Source organism: Dermacentor variabilis, chromosome 6, assembly GCF_050947875.1.
Source record: "Dermacentor variabilis isolate Ectoservices chromosome 6, ASM5094787v1, whole genome shotgun sequence".
NCBI lineage: Eukaryota > Metazoa > Arthropoda > Arachnida > Ixodida > Ixodidae > Dermacentor > Dermacentor variabilis.
In genome coordinates, this window is record NC_134573.1 from 16,951,630 (window position 1) to 16,965,910 (window position 14,281).

The window sequence follows — 14,281 nt, forward strand, 5'->3', positions numbered from 1 at the left end:
AAGGACATGCCCCCATATCACTTGATGGTGGTGCCCTCCAACATGTATATATTGCACATTGAAAGTAAATTCGGGGTTCTTCGTGTCACAGCAACAGCGTGGTGCAGTCGCTCCTTGCTGACGCGCTTAGGGTAGCTTGACAGTGCTCCAAACAATGACCCTTCATGGTGTCAGAATGTTGAACACTGAGCTGCCCGCAAGTTCATTGGTAACTGCCAGCATTGACCTCTGCTCTCCGCTGCCCTTCATGATTACGACCCGAGTCAATCGCTAACGGGGCTACTCCAATTCGAGGACTATGCATTCACGTCGGGCTTTCTGCTGCTTCCAAATAGACCAAGGCCCACGTGCTCCTGTACTGGGTACTCAAGCATGCATCATTCTTGCTTTGCAATCACGAGTCACTTTGTGCATCAACTTAAGGAAGTATACGAATCTAGCCGATTTCACTGATCTACGTAGACGCCTAGCGAAACGATGGATGCCTTCTACACAGTGCTCCGGAATATGATTGAAAAAGTGCAAATACTTGTCAGCCACTGTGGTAGAATGCCTCTTATGCGACTGGTTCGTTGTAGGTCTGCTTGGCATTCACTTGTCTGATCAGCTTTGTCGAGACCCCAAACTGATGTTCCAGGACGTGCTCACTCAAGCTAGGCAGCATGAAGACGCTGAAAATGAGAAAAGACTGCAGAACGGTAACTTGCATCTCGGCTTCCTCAACATCGACACCATGTCCCGGATGCAAACCAAGACTATCGCAGGGTTACGGTTTTGGGAAGCTTCCAGAAGCAGAGAGAGCCAGCACTGTGACCAGCCACAAGGTGGACTGATGGGCTTGTGCAGTAGGCTTGTAGCGCAGCTCAGAATGAGCAAAAAGGAAGGTGGAAGGGGTATTGAAAAGGAACGGAGAACAGAGTAAGTGCTCACTCTTCTGCGTTCCTTTTCATTACCCCTTCCACCTTCCTTTTTGGTCATTCTGAGCTGCGCTACAAGCCTAAAAAAGTCATGACATACCAACTCGCCCAAACTGCCATGCTTTTGTGCAGTTACTTTAGTAACAAGCAGCATTCACGCTTCATCTACCCTGCTCGAAGAGCGACCTGCAACCTTTGCAGAAAATAGGGACATTTAGCATCATGGTGCCACTCTGGGATGAAGCGTCTCAGGTACATGCAGCTGCTCTCTGTCGAGTGATCACAAGAACAAGGCTGACACGTTGTGGCACAGGTGAACGTCTACGCCCTTAATTTCAAAATAGACTCAGGCACATATGTTTCTGTTATGACTCACTCGTTTTTGGGATGTCCCTTCTCGCTCGACCAAGCCACTAGGGAACAACTTATCGGTTCGGGCCGCTGTAAACTGCACTTGCTTGTTATGTTCTCCACTACCCTTTCTTGATGAGGCTGCTCTATCGACGAAAAACTGTACGTCGGCGGCGGTGTTGTCATGCCCTTCTTAGGCTATGATGCAGTTGTCACACTCAGGATAGCCCACTTCGTTGACTCTGTAGCAGATGCTCTTTTCGTCGTTACGCTGCCACCCCTGCATGCCGCTGTTCACAGGACTAGGTACAATGCTGGAAGATCAACGAGGCGGATACCTATTCTGCTCGGGGAGGGGTGGAATTAACTGGACGAACTGGACAAGAAAGGTGTCATCCGTCGAGTAGACACTCCCACACCATAGTGTGCAGGTCTCATAGTGGTCCCAAAAATGACAGGAGGATACCGTGTGTGTATCAGCTTGACCACACTCAACCAGGTGGTCCTGCATGAGGAGCACCACATGCCTATTGTTGACCAGGTGCCCTCACTGCAGGCGTCTCTAACAGCCTTCTTCAAGCTAGATGCCAGGGCAGGGTTTCATCAAGTATGAAAACTCTCCGAAAACTCTCCGAAAATTCGCAAAAATACACTACATTCATTCTCCCCTTTGGTCACTATGGTTACTGCCATTCGCCCTTTGGAATCGCATCGGTGCCAGAGCTGTTCCAGTGCCAAATGTCAAGAATTCTGGAAGGTATTGAAGGCTGTGTGAACATGGTGGATGACATTCTCGTGTTTGCATGGGATTGCTTTGAGCATGAGCCTGTTTTCAAGCCATCCCCTAGAGACTGCAGGAAGCTGGAGTTACCTTCAATGTAATACAGTGCAGTCCACTTATAACGATATCAAGAAGAATGAAAAATCCGATCATTGTAACCGATCATCGCTGTAGCTAGACTGTTATATAAAAATTTTAAAATAAAATGCTGCCGTACATACTTTTGTAGCTCCAAAACCGAATTTTTCATCTACAATAAAAAAATTGACGTTGTGGAAGGAAAGAAGGCTGTGAAAAATGAAATGTTTATTTATACCTCTAAACAATGTGTCAAGTGTTCGGTGCGCTGAAATAGTAGAAAATCTGCACTTACATTCGCGGAAGTTTCAGGTTCACAACCGCGGTGTGCATCACGTCCAGCGGCTGTGCAAACATTGCCGGCTATAGTTTAGCGTACAGGAAATCAATGAGTGACTCTATCGACAACAGTACACTTTGTGTGTGTGCATTGGGGTCGGTGTCAAAGGTGGGCCACTGTCAATCTCGTCACCATCTGTCGCGACAACAATCGTGTCTTCGGATATCTCTTCGCAGAAAGAGGCAGCACTATCAGCACCCAGAAACTCCTCCATCGAAGCACCACCTATTTTATCGCCAGTAGCGACCTGCTCCCAGAGTTCAGTAACGTCAGCGGCTGCCACCGTGTTGGTTTCACACATGGGGGTTTTGGCTGGGCGCACAAATCCCACCATTTCTGTTCATCGGCATGGTCACTACTGGTTCTAGCGTTCATGAATGTAGTGCTGGCGGTTTGCAGAATCGTTGATATCATTGACTGCGCGAGCTGGTACTTTGAGTCTTGCAAAATTTGCAGCTTCTTCTAAAGCGACACAGCTTTGCGCTTTGTCGGGGCACCTACGGCTCGCTTCCTTGGCGCATTTCCGCGCTCGCTGAGGCAGAGAGAAAAAAGGGAGCACAGGTGTGATTTGCTTCAAGGTGTTTTTTTTTTTCTGGACGCTTGCTGGCGACGCAGACGCAAAGCAGCAGACGCCATCTTGTGGCATGCTGCACCAACTTGCGATGCTCTCTGTGGCTTTCGCGATTGGCACGTTGGTGGGATGTGCTGTGCAGTAATGGCGGCAGATACAAACTCGTGTAGGCAGACTTTTCGCCCCGTCTCGGTTAAGGTGAACTTAGCAAAGCAAATTTCTCTATTATTCTGCATGGAAAACCCCGGCCAAAGGACAGAATTTCGATCATTATATCCGATATGCAGTGAATAAAATGTTGTTATATATGGGTCTTTTCTCATAGCCCTAATGCGTAATTTGATACTCTCAAGTCAACTCGTCATTATAACCGATATATCACTATATGTGGTATCATTATAATTGGGCTGCACTGTATAGCAGAGTGTGGGTTTATCCAGTTGGTGATTCGTGATTTGTGAAATTACCACAAGGAACACACGAGACGAAAAGGTGGGTTTTCCAAGCTCTCTTTTACTTTCAGTTGCTGAATCACTGCTTGTTAAGCTTCGAAAAAACGAAAAAGAACAATCAATTTCTAATGAACAGGCTAGTAGGAAGAATTTTGCAGTACTTTCCTACATACATATGGTTTCCTGTAATCTTAAACAGATTTTGGGTAAATATGGGGTTGATGTTCTTTCAGCACTTCGTAAACTTTCAAAGTTGTGCAGCATGGTGGCGAGGGGAACCACAGGCTCAGCCTTCTGTGAAATGAAGCATACAAATTTGCATGTGCCTTGCACGACTCATCATAAGAAGCCAACAAACACTGACACCAAGGACAACATAGGGGAAATTACTTGTGCTTAATAAATTAAATAAAGAAATGATAAATTAATGGAAATTAAAGTAAATGGAAAAAACAACTTGCCGCAGGTGGGAACCGAACCAACAACCTTCGTATTTCGCGTGCGATGCTCTACTAATTGAGCTACTTCGGCGCCGTTTCCCCATCCACTTTCCTGGGTATTTATGTTTCCTAGTAGAACCCTGGGAGTGTTAGCCAGTGCCACCACTCACTGCCCTTGGCGGCGGACGTGGAACGTCCTTTTTGCCACAGGCTTCACGAGAACGTGATCTTTTTGGGTGAAGGCAACTGGTTAATAAACCCACACATGCTACCTGAAGGCATCAATGTTGCCGGATTCGAGACCCTCATTATGTAATAAAGAAGAAAGGGGGCTAACCGAGGGGCCCGATTTTTATTAGTCATATCATAAGATGCCAACAAACACTGACACCAAGGACAACATAGGGGAAATTACTTGTGCTTAATAAATGAAATAAACGATAAATTTCGCATTTCACATTTGCATTTCGCATTTCGCGTTTTAAGCGAAATGCAAAGGTTGTGGGTTCGGGTCCCACCTGTGGCAAGTTGTTTTTTCATCCACTTTAATTTCCATTAATTTGTTTCTTTATGTGAAGGAGACTCAAAGGAGGATGCTGGCAGGGCAGTCTATGAGGGCTGAATGTGCCAAGAAAAAGTCAAGGCTGGGAATTGGGTCATGTGGGCAGTGAGCAAGTATGGTGAAAAGTACGGTAGTGTGACGGCCAACAATGCCGACGTGTGCATACACATGCCGTCGACAGGTACTTCATTTGCGTGTGGACGTCATCTGCTATGTGGACGGCTCGTGTTGGTGCAGGAGTACAGAACTTTTTGGTCCGTCATTGTAGGGCAGCACTCGTAATGGAGGCTGCAACCAACTGAATTCTGAAACTGATAAAAAAACAGATGAACGAAAAGCCTGGAATATGGTGAACAAAATAAAAGACTAGCAAACTCATCCTCTACCATTAGTACTTGTAAATACACAGGGACACACACCCTTGACGACCAGGCTGATTCTTTAGGTGCACTTTTCGAGCATATTTCCAGCACATCCCCTTACACAAGTAGATTTTTAAGATACCAGCGACAAGCACAGCAACTGCCTCTGGGTTGGAAAGGCATGCCCATTGAAGTGTGCAATCGTTCATTTAACATGGCAGAGTTTCAGGCTTCACTGAATTGTGATGTCTGCTCTAGGAAATGACAGAATACTGTGTGAAATGATCAAACATCTTACACCCTGAAACCCACAAAACACAACCATCACTATTTGACTCCATGTACTCTGCCGGCTACATTCTGTCCACCTGGAAAGAACTAATCAGAATTGCTTTTTTCAAAGAAAGCGAGGACCCATCCTCGGCCAGTAGTTACAGGCTTATAGCTCTGACAAGTTGTCCATGCAAACTCTTCGGGAAAATGATCAAGCGGGGGCTTTTTCATGTTTCTGAAATGAACAATATAACAGACTCCTTATGGTGCATGTAAGGGTGGTGCATGTGGATCTACCTTCAGAGAAAGTAGATCTACAGCAGATCACCTTGTCTGCGTCGAGACTAATATCTGTGATGCCTCTGTGCATAAGCACTTTTTCTTATCGGTATCTTTATATATGGAAAAGGCATATGACACAACTTGGTGTTTCGGAGTTCCCCATGATCTGGCTGGAATGGGAGTTCTAGACAACTTGCTGAACATGATTCAGAGTTATCTCTCTTATTGCACATTCTATGTTAAAGTGGGTAACGGCCCGTCTCGTCCATTACGCAGGTGGCTGTTGTACAACAAGGTGGTGTGCTGAGATGTACTTTATTGTCAAAATGGACTTGCTCTATACTATCATACCAAGTACAATGTTTTTTTCTGTATATGTGGATGACATCCAAATAGGTTACAAATAATGTAATCTTAATGTCTGCGAGTGACAAGTGCAGCTTGGTGTACATAAATTGTCCGAGTCGGCTGGGGATGTTGAACTAAACCCGCTGAAAAGTATGTGCGTCCTCTTCTCAAGCAAGAGAGGTATGTACTACTGGACCCTGTGATTGATCTCCATGGAGAACGACTATCTGTGAGCTCCAAACATAAGTACTTAAATATTATCTTAGACAGTAAACTAAATTTTATTTTCCATCTGAAGTATCTTAAAGTGAAGTGCCTCGAGACTATGAACCTGGTGAAGCTCTTGTCACGCACATCCTGGGGAAGTGACAGGAGATGCCTCATAAGCTTGTATAAAAATCTAATATGATCACGCCTTGACTGCGGAGCCATAGTTTATAATTCTGCTGTGCCTAGTGCTTTGAATATGCTAGATCCGATCCACCACTTGTGTATCTGCCTCGCTACAGGCGCCTTCAGGACCAGTCCTGTACAAAGCCTGGATGTTGAATCTAACGAATGGTCTCTATACTTCCAAAAGACATACTGAAGCTTTTATTATGCCTTCAAGATACAATTATATGTAAATTATCCGTGTCATTTGATTGTACGTGACTTGTCCACGGCCAGGCTTTTCCGTAACCTCCCAGCCACTACGCCTCCTTTGTCCCTCTGGTTGTAAGCACTGTCAGCAGAAACAGGCATACCTCTTCTAGAGAATTTCCTAATGGCTCCTGCTCAGCTTCCACTGCCTTGGGAGTGGCAGGCTATCCAATGTGGCATCTCGTTCATAGAAATACATTAGAACCCACTTATAACAATATTCAGGTTCCACAAATATTCCATTGTTATAACCGATAATTGTTATAACTGGGTTGCATGAAAAAATCAAAATAAGGCAATGGCAGAGCTGATGCGAGAAAACTGTAATGGTGGGGAGGCAAGGGCCCCTCCCCCACCACCTTCCTCCACCCGGCTCCTGATTGTGATCACTCTAACTGCTTCCCGGGCCCTCCGATCGCGTGTAACAAGCCGCGGCTGTCGGCGTTAAAGAATGGCGCTGCTATAACAGCTGCAAAGTGGGGTCACGGGTGGCAAGCGATATGTGAGCACCGCCGAGGCATTGCTTTGGTGGCCCCCAAAAGGGGCCTTTTAAAATATGCGAGAAGGTTGCTGCAGCAGCCTGTCAGCTTGAGAAATCAAGAAGAAACGCTGAGGCGAGATCGCCGCAAGCATCTTGCTATGTACCTTCTCGCTGGCTTGCACAAGAAAACCCTATGTCCATCAGCATTGCATGCTTTACACTAAGCTTGCCAACACCCTTCTCCAAGGCATCCAGGTGCACCATCTAGTGCAGCGGAAGGTTCTGTGCGAAAATGAAGCCACGGAGGGACTGAATTATTTGCTGGGCCTCCTGTGAGGACAACACTGAGGCAGCCTTCCCTACCACGTCATTGCTGCCGTCATCGCCATCGCTATCCAATGCAGGCACATTCGCGACGATTGTTTCATCGGCTAGAAGCACTTAGTTTCAAATCTATAGCCGTGCGCTTTCTTTTCACTGGCAACGTCGTGCATTGCCGACGATCAGTGGGCAGATCAATCGTCTTCCGTTTCGGTGACGAGTCAAACGAGGCTGAGTTACCCGTGGCCAGGAACAATTTCAATGCAGTCAACAACGACGAACGCGAGGGATTAAGCTGTTTGCAAAACTGCACTGAATGAGGAGGCAGTGAGCAACATGCGAGCAGTGCAGTTGGCACGGTTCATTCGTGTTTCAGAGGGTGGCGGGACGTAGAGCTATGGGCACAGCCCATTTGTGTATGGAGGGGTGGAAGGGTGATGGAAAAGAGGCGTGCAGAGAAGGCTTGAAAATGAGTGTGCCGCATCTGTTGGAGCAGCAGGCAGTTGTGCAGCGGCTTGAATTTCTCATTTTCTTTTTTTCTTTTCAAGGATTTTGCATTTCGCTACCTTTCGGCTCGGGCACCCAGCAGCCAGACTTTGTTATAGCCGATAATGCAGCAACAGGGCATTGTAAGTGGGTGTTTTCACCATGGAAAACATACAGAAGTTGATGGTGCAGCTTCTCATTGTTATAACCGACATATTGTTAAAACTGGTATCCTTATAATAAGTGGGTTTGACTGTGTCAAAACGAGCACCTGAGACTCGTGTTCATTCGCACTTCCTCAAACTGCAGACAAGGAAGTCATGTGCATAATTTCACACAGATGCTTCCAAATCTCTTACTGGTTTTGCTTACAGAGCTCTAGGACCATCTTTTTCATTGTGTGGTGCACTGAATCTGCATGCAAGTATTTTTACAGTGGAAGCATACGCAATCCTCTTGGCATAAACACATTAAGCAAATTAATGTTACGAGAGCAATTGTGTTCGCAGACTCAATGAGCATCGTTAGAGCTCTGATGAGTCTACGAAAACACAGGAATTCAGTTTATGACCAACTGTTCAGCCTGATACGCTCAGCCTACATGGACAACCAAGTCGGTTGGGTACTTGGCCATAGAGACATAAAAGGCAATGTAGCTGCAGATAAAAGTGCCACGTCAGTAGTTGTTGCATATACAGACACAAACATAGCTATCCCTCCCACAGATTTAAAGCCTTTCTTGTGCCCTGAGTTGTGGAAATCTTGGCAAAGGCAGTGGAATACTGAAGTGTCAAATAAGCTGTATATGATCACACTAAGAATAGGGAAAGGGATATCCGAGAAAACAAAAAGTCACAAGGACGTGCAGGCTAAGGATAGCACCTGCCTATGGAACACACTCTTACCTCCATACTGGAAGTGATCCTCCAACGTGTGGTAGGTATGGTGACATTCTGACAGTCCTCCATCTTCTTGTCCAGTGCCCTGAAATAGAAGCGCAGCGTAAAAAGTATTTTTATCCCTCATACTGTGTGCGCATCCCTCTTCACCCAGCATTTTTCATGAGCCATGAGCCGCTTTTCGATTTTGGAACAGTGTTAAAGTCTTTGGCAGACGTAAACACTGTACAAAGTATCTACTCAGGCTATCTGTAGCACAGCCTCGCATTGCAGGCTGCAGCTGCAGTACAAAAAGTTGTCACAGCATGTGCCTTTCAGCCCTTTGCTTCAAGGACCCTATTGAGGCACTAATGCTATTGCATATGTTTTATAATATTTTGTGCCATCTCTTTGTGACAGAACCTTTCTGTTCATAGCTCACATAATTAGTCATTCTCATTATTTCAATACTCAAATATTTTGTACAATTTACAGCAGCTTGTTTTTAGACTTTTGTACAGCCATGTTGCATCTGCCATTTGCAACTCATTTAATCATTTTGTACATAATAAATAGACAATTCATTACCATATGTCATGGCGCTCCTGGCCCTTATGCCATTAAGCACCACACATCACTTTTTCCCATAATTTTTATATTGCACTAGGGCTGTGAGTGATGGTGCCTGTCGGCTTATCTGTTCAATTTAAATTTTTCTTTAAGCATAGGTTTGTTTGTATACTTTGGGCACTTTGGATTGTTGGACGAATGTTGCTTTTGCATCTGGACAGAACAAAAACTGTAGCAATGTGGAGCAGAGTTGAAGCACAGGGCACCTGATTGGATGTGTGATGTCACCGTATTATCACTGTTATTTAGTTATTGCCTTGCATAAAATGTGCTTACTGTATTGAAATTTCTTTAATGTCACTGATCCTACCGTGAAAGAGCCTTGTCTAATCACGGGATTGCACGGAGATAGATAGTAAGGTCACATAGGGAAGCTGTTGATGGTGTCTGCCATCATAGATTTTTTATCTGTTTGCACACATGTGTACGCCAAGTATACATATATATGCATTAGAGAAGCAATTAAAACAGGATACAATGAGTAGTACAGGGGTGGTATTCTCAAGCAATCACTTTCAAGGATACTGTCATTTTTGTGAGGTTTGGCACGATTTGGCACTGGACACATCAGCATGTATAGCTGAGAGTGTTTCTGGCATTGTGCCAAGCTTGTTATTTTCACACAGCGCAAGGAGTGCAGTGGGCTGTATACTTCAAAGCATGTGGTGCCAAGTTCCTCGAAATCTTGTGAAAGGGGTGGTATTATCCCCAAAAGGTGATCCCTCGAAAATACTGACCCAGTATTCAGAAATATGCAGTGTGACAGAAATAGACACAAATGACCAAGTGATTAGTTGAGCTAAGAAACAGCCTGGGCACCTTTTAAAGAAAATTTGCAAAATTCAGTGCAGCTTCTTAAATGAGCTTCTTCAGAGCAAGGCATCGTGCCCGTCATCCTTCATCTTGTGCTGCCTCCCTGCAATCTTGTCCTCTGAGAAGAAAAATCTGTTGTGTGGGGTCACTCAGTGATTTTCTTCATATCAACATTGCATGTTGCTTAGATGTACATGGGGTGATTTTGAGTTGTACGCATCTGCTGGCATGGATGCTGTTTGAGTACACTTCCCACATAACTGTGGCTGTGTATGGGGTCTGTGCTCCAAACAAAATACTGCTTATGAGGAAGTTTGTGTCCTGTCCCAACAACATTTTGCAGTCAGCTGTGGTTCAAGAAAACAAAAATTTCATGCAGGCACTGAAATCGGCTTTATAGGAAACTTCAAGAGCTTCAATAATATTTTGCTTGAGTTTGTGTGTGAATGGCACAGGGGTGTGGCAAATTTTTGTTTTAATATGACATATCCCCTTCAGTTACTACATATTAAATCTGCTGTATGTTGGCACACATATTTGTTTGTCTTTTTTGGTGACGGCGTTTCACCAGCTAACAAATGTTAAAAGTTATCACTCAGCTCAAAGCGCACCTTTCTGTATCTGAATATTTGCGAATGTTGTCACTGTTTTTCTTCGTTTTCATTACCGAACTTGTGTAATCAGATTCGATGTGTGACATGAATTGCGAAGTACTTTCTGGAAGGCACACAGGCACCAGTGATTATGCTGTAATCTATGATATGTTATGTATAAAAGCTGACATGATTAAGCCGCAGATCAGACTTTGATGATCACCACCTATACTCCCTGCTATCGTTGTGCTTGAGTATTAGTTGTATTGTGGACACAAATTCGTCCAACGGAGTTAGTTTCGTTATTAACAGTTTTTGCTACTGTGTTCTTCATCGTCACTACAATGTGACAATATAAAAAAAATATATGGCTGCCATTTCGAGCTCTCCACATTTCAGAATAAACTTGTTCAAACGGTAGAAACTAAAATTTATAATTTTCCTTGTTTGCTGCGAAGTTAGTAATGTACAAATCTTGAAGCGCAACATGCGTACAGAAAAAATAGAATAAAAAATCAGAAAGGATAGTGCTTTTTTCATTTTATTTCTTGTGTGCGTGCTAGTGTGCTTCAAGATCTGCTCATTATGAACATCAACCAACTAGCCCGATTCACCATCTTGTTGCATCGTATTTTTGTGATATCCATGTAGTATGTGGACATTGCACTTGAAGTCAGAAAGAAGTATTCTACACAACAAACTAACTATTCACAAGTGTGCTTTGCTAGGCATGAGGCACAAGTAATTTTTGACACATTCCTGTTTCATTTACAGTCAAATCCCATGATAACAAAAGTATTTCATTGTCACAACAAGATACTTTTGTATTCCTATCAAATGCCCATAGGTAGGGGTGTGCAAATGTTCGAAACTTCAATAACAAATGGAATAGTGTCCTATTTGATTCAATCTTCGGATCGAATAGTCACTATTTGTAAATGGAATGTTTTCTAATAGTTTTTCAATATTTCAAAATCTCAACTGTTTCCAATTAAACACAAAGTTTTAGCAAAAGTGTGGTAAATTTCCAACCCTGTGGGCAAGTACAGACATAAACTTGTGTACTTGTACATAAACTTGTGTGAAAACTTGTGTACTGGAGCAGGCTGGCGTTGCTTAGGTGGCCATACTTTACAGGCACTATAGCAATCATTCGCACTCTGTGAAGAGTTGTGCGTATTTGAAGAAACTACTTCTTTGCTCATAATCCTCCATTTGTGCTTTTAATAAACAACACTTCATAACATACTATGTAATGACAGAAACTTTTTAACATAAGGAATACTAGGATGTGAACATCATTTTATATTAGTTATGATAATGGCTGTTCATTATTTGAAAACTGTTTGAAAACTATCTGATATTCAATTTGATTTGCTTTCGGCACTATGAATTTTCTCCCAACATAAATTGTGTAAAATGCCATCACAACGCCCTTGCGAGACCAACTGCCATTTTTGTTAACAAAAACACTGAAGCACCAAAAGTTATCGTGTGTGCCGGAAACACGTTATGGCTGCCATTTTGTTTGTTGATCGCTCGTTTTAAATGACATGGCTGAATGTCTTTACCAACGTGAGAACAGTTCTTGCCTACCTAGCGCAATGCTTAATGTGTGGGTTGGTGAGAAAAGTGCAGCAAAAATAAATAAATCCATGTCCCACCGACATTGACTTTCATATGACGTTTGTGCTCCCACAGGGTCTACCATGCCCCTGGCCGTGATTGATTGATCAATTGAGAATATGCGTTCCCTGCTCCAAGAATGTTGGTTTTGGCACCACTTGAACAGTCATTGCATGCGGATTCAGTGTTGCAGGATGTAGATTTGTGGAAGGGGCCGTATTCTTGGTTGATAGCTTTCGAGGATATGAGATGCGATCACTTTCGCACTCGGCACCGGATGCGTCGGTGTCTATGGGCAGAAGTGTGCACTGGAGGAACGCTGTTACACCCTGTCTGGTGCTTACACAAAATATTGTGAAATTGATTGTATGTCCAAAAATTATTGTCCGATAGTACTGCTCCGTGGTAGCGCCGCCATGGATGACTGACGCATAAGGTGCACATTATACTGTTGCACGTAGTCCTATAGCCTCAAGCAAGGCTTGCCAAAGTATGCTAATGGAATCTTGACAGTAAAATTTTGTTTGTTATGCATTCTTTGTCTGTGCTGTCCCATTTCGGAACAACGGAATTACCACAAAGGTGGATATTTTTCGCCTTGCCTGCCGATGTTATTATTGCAGGTTTCAACTATATGCTCTACCTTGTGTAAAAGTGGGAGAATCAGTGATTTAGAGCTAATGAATTAGCACAGCAAAATGCTACATCCCTGTGCAGCTAATCCAGCACTTTGCTGTGAATCCTGGATTTCAGCAGCACCTGGGTATGCAGCTGGAGAGGATCAGGCTGCATGTGATACCAGTATCTCCAAAGTATTTTTCTGGAGGAGCTTCTCTGTGCCTCGGGTATTGTCACTAGCTGTTGTGCAGTCCGAGAGATCCACATTAAGTTGGCTCTTTACACATATTGTTCCCTCCCATAGAGTGACACGAAGTGGAGTTTACCAACTCTACCTTGAAGCAGTTTTTCTGCCGGATGACGACTTCCTCGTGCACTGATGCTCCTTGAGGTTGATAGCTGCATTCAGTGTCAGAGGGGCAGAAAGCTCTAAATTCACCTCACTTTACTGCATTCTTTTCCAATAACACTTTTGATCACACGCTTGCCATCTGTTCCTGAAGCATGAGAAATTAACACTCTGCACTGCGATGCTTATAGCAGCATCCTGCATGAAACCATTACTAAAATAATTGTACACCTTGGAAACTCCAGGCAAATCCGACATGTCGAGTGCACTCAACCTTGGAGACATTTGTTCCAGAAAGGTCATTGTTTGAATTGTTGCAAAAATATTGATCATAGTTTTGTCACCAGGCTTTCATCTTTCAGGTCCATGCTTACCAATAGTATCTGGGAAAATGAGAAGTTTTGACCACATCAAGATGTACGTCAAATTGTGGCATTGCCTGCAACACTGCTGAAATCATGACACGGATAAAAGTAGTTATTTTGCATTCATGGGAGTACCTTGCCTTATTAACTGAATTAAAATATTCCGCTCTGCATCTTTGTTAAGTGAGATACCTTAAAAAAAGTAAAGAGGCACATGCTGCTGATTGTGCAGAACATCGCAACATCCTTTTTCGCCCGTTTTTTTCAAAAGCATTTCTGTTCATTGACATTACTTATTCATTACTTATTCATTTGACAAACACATGGTTTCGTGGCAAATAAATAGTAGATAATAGGTCAAGAGATGGTTAACTTTATTCTGGCCCCTGTGATGCTGCATTTTGTTGACGTTGCCTCATTGTTGACTTTCAAAACGGCTTTCTTCGTTACAGTTTTTATGTAGGGAACACTTGGAGTAATATTCGCAAATGTGACCACAGAACCTCAAGGGTGTTCCTGTGAACTGATGTCAACGTTCATGACATTGTTATATAATGCATCTTTCTCGTTGAGATTTGGTCACTGTATCAGGTCACACAGAAGCATGGATTTCTTTATTCTTATTTGTTTCTTTCAATCAATGTTGGACTCAGTGCTGCGTGTGTTCTGTCTCTGTCCTTTGCCTGAGCCTTCCTAAGGTTTTTTCCCCTCATATGTGTTTC

At 43.6% G+C, this 14,281-nt stretch overlaps 1 protein-coding gene across 9 annotated transcripts in view; it reads left to right on the forward strand.

Annotated features, from left to right (window-relative positions):
* The window catches only part of Cdk8 (cyclin-dependent kinase 8), a 368,498-nt gene that overhangs the window by 160,552 nt on the left and 193,665 nt on the right, over window positions 1–14,281 (forward strand). The window lies entirely within an intron of this gene.